Raw genomic sequence first — 7,566 nt, 5'->3', positions numbered from 1 at the left:
ATTAGTATACTAACCTCGCACCATGAACCGCGTTTGGCAGTGGATTTCTAACTAGTGGGTCGCGCGTGCTGGGATCTCACTTCTTGGGTCCACAACACACGACTTCTATGGCTTGATTTTTCTGTGCGCGGCGGCATGTAATGAACCCTTGGGTGGGTCGGACCATCCTTCCGAGATAGTGTAAGAGTTGAATTTTGCCTTATTTAATATAATTGTTTATTTCACACTTTGCTTTCCATACTTCTCTTCACTACCATTTCTATGCCTCTGTCACACACCTGTTTCTCTCATTCCTTAGTTTCTTCATCACATCATTCCATTGCCATTCCAACTCCATACAGCTTCACATGTTTCTATTGTTATTTTCTCATTTACATTCAGAACATTCTTCTTCATTCATATCATCTTACCTCATCCTCATTGGTTCACCTTTCACCCTTGGTTCCTCCACTTTTCTGGGTTCTCCCATTCTCTGTTTCTCTATTGGTTGAATTTATCATGTGACATTATTTTTGAATACATTTGAATGTATTATTTGTGAAGGCAATGCCTAGTGAGGTCTACATTGCAGACCAATAAAGCAGAGCACTACTAGACTTCATTTTGGTCAACATCTTTATTTTTTAGTTTAGTTCAATATAATATGAGTTTGCTTGTTTCTGACTGATTTGTGAGGTAGACATGTTAGAACACTCGGCCACACTACAAACTGGTAGCAGCGGTGTCTCCCTAACTTCAGGCAGAGTTTGCAGCCAGTGATAGCCCTACCAAGCTAATTTCACCCTGCTTCAACTGACAAGTTAGCTCTTCCTCCTTCAGTAAAGCTATTTGCCTCCTACTTCATGTGCATAGACTTCAATATACTACTCATCGTGGGTTTAGTACTTCAAGCATTTTGCAACCTGCTTCAAGCCTTGATTTCTCCCTTCATCTTAAATTTTAGCGGAGTAAATTTGTCTACATATTTGAGTAAGTCTACCACCATTTTGTCAGATATCACATATATTTGATGTCATCCTTCATCATTTATTCCCCAGTTATTTATTAGTATGCAACTTATGAGATAGTATTTTCATCCTTTGCATGATTAGTAAGCTCCCTCCTTCATTAAGACACTTTTATGCTGTTAATGAAAGTTGATCGCCCTTCTTCATTTACATAAACATGTACAGCATTGTCTGGTAGTCTTAATTCATCATGGCAATGTTTCGCCTTGAATTACCAGAGACTTTCACTGGAGAAGGTCAAGATTTTCACCAATGGGTGAAAAGATTTGAAGTTGCAGTTGAATCAGTAGGCAGTAGTAATGCTCAGAAACATAGCTTACTTCCTTCCAGACTTTCAGGTTCAGCATTTACTGTCTGGGAAAATATTCCTGATTCTGATAAGAAAGACTTTGAGAAAGTAAAGACAATTCTTTCAGAAATATTTGGCAGAACAACATACCTAACAAACTTCCGTTCTTGTGTTACTGCACGGACTAGACAGCCCCTAGAACCTATTGAAGTATTTGCAGCAGCTATTTCAACATTAGTTGGTGAAGCTTTTCCCAAGTACGATGAGGAAGCTCAAGATGGAGAGAAGTTTCGTCGCTTCATGGCAGGCTTAGACTTACAGCTGAGGAGAAAGCTATATGAACACGGTGTCGAATCTTTCAAGCAAGCCGTTAATACTGCAGTTCGCATAGAACAAGCAACACTTTTGGGTCAGCCTGATAGTACTCAGATTCAAGTGGCTGCTACATCCAAGTCTGAGAACTCAAACGATGCACTCATGCAGCGTATTGCCTCCCTAGAGGAAAAGATTGAAACACTCACGATGTCAGGTCGCTCAAGATCTCCTTCCTCCTTCGAGAAAAGACCACATGACAGAAATTATCATCGGTCACCATACTCAAGTCCAAATAGGTACTCATGTGGTGATGATAGATCATACCATCGTCGGTCAGCATACTCGAGTCCGACTAGATACTCCCGTCGTGATGAAAGGCCATATCATGGACATCGTTCACCCTCATCTAGTCCGACAAGATATGGGTACTACCACGATAAGCATACTTACCAGCAAGAGAGATCACGACATAGATCATATCCCTATTCTTATCATGATTCCTCCCTCCATCGATCAGACTCACCTAGAAGGAATTTCTTGTCGCCCTCATCCAGTCCGACAAGATACTCGTCGCACTCACAGTCATCCTCCTTCAGACCAGATATGCCGAGTAGACGTCCCCCTACTCCGCCCAGAAGGCAACGGAATGTTCGCTTCAACGACCAAGCTGATAGAACTTACCAGGGAAACTACCTCTAGTTGGTGATGCGGGTCACTAATCAACTCCCACAACTACGGCCCAAGTAAACAAAGAAAATGAATCTGAGTGTTTGCCGCAACAACCACCCTTCATCCCTGTAATCCTAGACAACACATATGTCTTGGCGTATTTAGACGCGGATCATACACCTCCCTTGTCAGCAGTGATTTCTATGACTCAATACCAAAGTCTCAGAGGAGCCCTCTAGTGAAATCCACTATTGCAGCAACGTCTGTCACCAAACAGCTTCTAGACATCATCGGTACCATTGACATCATCCTACATCTTGGTAATACTTCACGACGACATACGTTCATGGTCGCCAGAGGAATAAGCCACCCTGTCATCATAGGTTGGGATTTCTTTTGGAGAAACGACGCAGTACTCTCCACTACTACGTTCACCATGCCAGGTGTAACGATACCTCTAGTCGACAAGCACCGTTACCAAGCCCCTTTCAAGTGCAATGTTACACTGGTAGGACAAGTCTCTATACCAGCAATGAGTGAGATACATGTCCAAGGCAGACTAGAACCTCAACAACCAGACCTTATCCCGCAAGGATATGATGGTATCTTTGAGCCAACATTACAAGAATATCATCCTGTAGCTGGTGCCAGATCAGTGAACACAGCCCAAGACGGTCTCATCCTTGTTAGACTGGTCAATACATCTCAAGAAAAGGTTGATCTTACTGTGAACACCACCCTTGGTCACTTCCACTCACTGACCAGTGATCCAGAAGAAGAATACAAGATCTTCGATAAGGTGATTGCAGCTACCCAAGAGGCAAAGCCAATCTTACCAGTAGATGACATGCTTTCCAAATCAGACCTTACCAAGGAACAGTATGACAAGACCAAGCAAGTTCTAAATTCCTATGCTGATGTGTTTAGCTCATCTCAAGACGATATAGGACAGGCTGATGTGTACCACAAGATAACCACAACAAGTGACACACCCATCCGTCAAAGAGCTTATCGCACATCACCTACCATGCGATGTGAAATTCAGAGACAGGTAGATAATCTTCTTGAACGTGGAATTATCGAAGAAAGCCACAGTCCTTGGTCGAGTCCTATAGTGATGGTAAAGAAAAAGGACAACACATACAGATTCTGTGTCGATTACAGAGCTCTCAATGCCGTCACAATCAGAGACTCTCACCCGATACCTCGTCAAGATGATTCTGTTGACGCCCTCTCTTCGTCATCCTACTTCAGTGTCATGGATCTTTCAAGCGGGTATTGGCAGATAAGACTTGACCCAGAAAGTAAAGAGAAGACAGCCTTCACTACCGGTACTGGCTTATATCATTTTAATGTCATGCCATTCGGCTTAGTAAATGCACCAATGACATTTCAGCGTCTTATGGAATCTGTCTTACATGGTCTGCATTGGTCGACTTGTCTCATATACCTCGACGACTGTATTGTGATGGGTAGAAGCTTTGAAGAACATCTCCAAAACCTCCAAGAAGTCCTCCAGCGCTTCAAAGATGCTGGATTGAAGTTGAAACCTACCAAATGCCAATTTCTACAGAAGAAAGTCACCTATCTTGGCTATGTAATTGGTACACAAGGAGTGCTTCCAGATCCAAACAACACAGCCAAGGTTGCAGCATGGCCAAGACCCAAGAATCCTTCACAAATCAGATCGTTCTTAGGCCTTGCTTCATTCTATCGTCGATTTATTCCAGGCTTTGCCCAAGTTTCCACACCTCTTACCAATCTGACGCACAAAGGAACACAATTCGTCTGGAATGCCGACTGTGAAAACGCCTTCATCAAACTGAAAATGGCACTTACCAATCCACCCATACTAGCATTTCCTAACTTCAACAAGACATTCAACATAGCCACAGATGCTTCTAGTGATGCTGTTGGAGCTATTCTCTCCCAAGTCCAAGATGGAAGAGAACACGTCATAGCCTACTACAGCCACAAACTATCAGAAAGTCAGAAGAGATGGTCTACATACGATCGAGAATTGTGGGCCATTGTCGCAGCTGTACGACACTTCCGCCACTATCTTAGAGGCCAGCCTTTCTCAGTATACACAGACCACCAACCACTTCTAGGATACATGAAAGTACCAATCCAAGACGATGCAACTGGTAGACGTGCACGCTGGATAGTAGAATTGGATGCCTATTCCTTCAAGATCATACATCGCAAGGGACGCTCCAATCAGAATGCTGACGCACTCTCTCGACGTCCACACAACCACTCAAGAGATAACCAAACCAATCTCCTACATCAAGACCAAACCAGTTGTGATGTAGTTCACACAAGGTCTACTATGAAGTCTTACACTACTCAGGGATCGACTGAACACAAGTCCCAAAGTACTAACCAGACGCAACCAGAAAATTTTGTTCTAGCCGATCAGCAATCTGAGTTGCAAGAACGCCAAGAACAAGACCCAGACATCAACCAAGTCATGGAGTATGTCAAGTTGGGATATCGACCATCTGTCAGAGAAATACGTCGCTTCAATCCCCGTACGAGACGACTACTCTGGGAATACCCTCGTCTGACAATTAAGGGAAACATACTCTATCGTATGAAATATGATAGACTTGGCACAACAATACTTCAACCAGTCATACCTCAAAAGCTCATTCCTAAAGTACTCGAAGAACTCCATGGACATCCTTCATCAGGCCATTTCGGAATTCAGCGCACACTTCATCGAGCAGAAGCCACATGTTATTGGCCATTCATGAGACGAGATATTACCAACCATTGTTCTACTTGTATGGCATGCGAGTCGTTCAGGTCACCAAATCCAAAACACCAAGCCCCATTACGAAGTATAACGACTGATCACCCTTTTCAGATGATCTTCGCCGACATCGCTGAACTCCCTATTTCTCGCCGTGGATATCGCTACATACTAGTCATCATCGACCACTTCACAAAATATGTCAACATCTACCCTATGAGGAACCAAACTGCCGAGACGGTCGCCAAGCACATCTTCGAAGACTACGTCACAGAGCATGGTGTGCCAGAAACTCTGCACACTGACCAAGGTCGACAGTTTGAGTCAAGGCTCGTACAACAACTTTGCGAGAAACTTGGAATTCGCAAATCCAGATCTTCGCCTTACCATCCTCAAGGTGCTGGAATGGTCGAACGAGCAAATCGTGTGATCAAAGAACAATTAGCACGATATGTCGCTGACAAACGTGGAGATTGGGATTCTCACCTCCCTCAACTACAACTTGCATACAACTCAAGTGTCCACTCCACAACAGGACTTAGTCCCTACTTCCTTCTTCATGGAAGAGAAGCTCGAGTTCCAGTGAACATAACATGTCCAGTTCCAGCACAGCAACATACTACCTCACCAGAACAATATGTTATGGATCTCCAACAACGTCTTAAGAAAGCATTTCATTATGCCAAGCAGAAATCTGAACTTGCCCAAAAGCAGCAGAAAGTAGGTTACGACATGAAGACTCGTACCATCAAGTACTCTGTTGGAGACTTAGTTTGGCTTCATGACCCAGCAAATGCCAGACACAAGCTACAACCAAACTGGACCGGACCATTTTCCATTATGTCTTCCTCAGAAGATGGTTTGAACTATCGTATTGAAGACATCCATAATCAGAGAATACAGAAGGTAGTGCATCACAACAGACTGAAGCTCTTCAGATCGAAACTACCTCAACAACCTGAGTCTAGTAAAGAAGGTGGAACTCATCCAACCATCCCTCCTTCAAATTCAAAACCTCCTTCAAACTCACAACCTCCTTCAAGTTCTCAATCTCATCCTCAAACTTCCTTCATCGAATGGTCAACTACCAAACCACAACTGACGACAGATACTGGCCAACCATCATGGTCAGGGCAGTCTGTCTCTACACCTGATGCCCAACGTCCTCCTTCATCTGACCAACCTTCATGGTCAGGGCAGTCTCGCTCTACACCTGATGCCCAACGTCCTCCTTCATCTGACCAACCTTCATGGTCAGAATTGTCATCGCCAGATGTTCACCCCCAGTCTACATCTGACCAACCATCATGGTCAGAGCCCATCCAGCCGAGGCGAGAAGTTCGTAGAACTGACCGGAATCAGTCAGATGACCAACTACTACCAAACCCCTCTGATGAGCGCACACCAGGTCTTCCTAACCAAACCCCAGGTCCATCCGATGTCAGACACCATAATGCCCCACAAACTCAACCCCATGGACGTCCACCAGATGAGAACATCACAACTACGCGTTATGGACGAAGAGTAAAAATACCAACAAGATTTCGCGACTTTGAAAAATGATGATTGATTTCAGCTTTAATTCAACAGAACTGTGACATTTATAATTTTAACCTTTCAAAGAAATAGCAACAATAAGAGTAAATTCAGCGAAATCATCCAAAATTTAATGATTCCCATGCTTCAATCTTCGAACTGGAACATTTTTAACTTTTTTGAAGAAATATCAAGCATCAAAATATTCAAGAGACTGAACTTATTTGAAAACGTAATCTTCAACAGTCAACGTCGCGATGATATAGAAATTTGAACACCAAGGAACTTTTTCCAAGAAGAAAGAAGATAGTGAAATGTTGTAACAAGAATCAACAAATATATTCTATTTCAACATTTAAAAGTAGTATAATTTTAATGAAAAATAATCATCAATTAAAATCAACTACTAAATGAGGAAATATCTCAACCGAACTGTAAAGAACATTTGAAGAAAATGAACATTCGGAGCGTTGAATATTTTAAAACATTTTGAACGAGCAATCGTTTGAAATTTGTGCTATTTTTCATGGTATATTATCTGACATTTGAATTAATTGCATGTGTATCATGTATTTTCATAAATGCATCAATATTTTCGTACTTTTACAAAACCATTTATGCTCTTTTTACATAACGGGCTAATTTTTTTTTCCCTGCACAGTACGGAAATTATATATTTTGCTTGTATACATTCTACCAAGTCATCTGGTACATGTACAAAAATATTGGACGATTTTGATATACAAGGTTTTAACAAAAATTGTCTTTTTTCACTTTTATATTAGGTTACCAATTACAGATTGTACAAGTTGATGCAGTTCAATACCTTTAGTAGTTAGTGTTTTTAAAGAACCAAGTTATTCAACTTGTAATTTTGCGAACAATAACAAGAACAGTTCAAAAGTTTAATAGAAACTGATATTTTCTTTCATTTTGAAATTTTCCAAATAAAAGATCATGTGATGTATATTTTATTTAACAGAAAAGAAAAG

The sequence above is a fragment of the Lytechinus pictus genome, chromosome 3 (assembly GCF_037042905.1).
Source record: "Lytechinus pictus isolate F3 Inbred chromosome 3, Lp3.0, whole genome shotgun sequence".
Classification (NCBI taxonomy): domain Eukaryota; kingdom Metazoa; phylum Echinodermata; class Echinoidea; order Temnopleuroida; family Toxopneustidae; genus Lytechinus; species Lytechinus pictus.
This window is presented reverse-complemented; position numbering follows the sequence as displayed.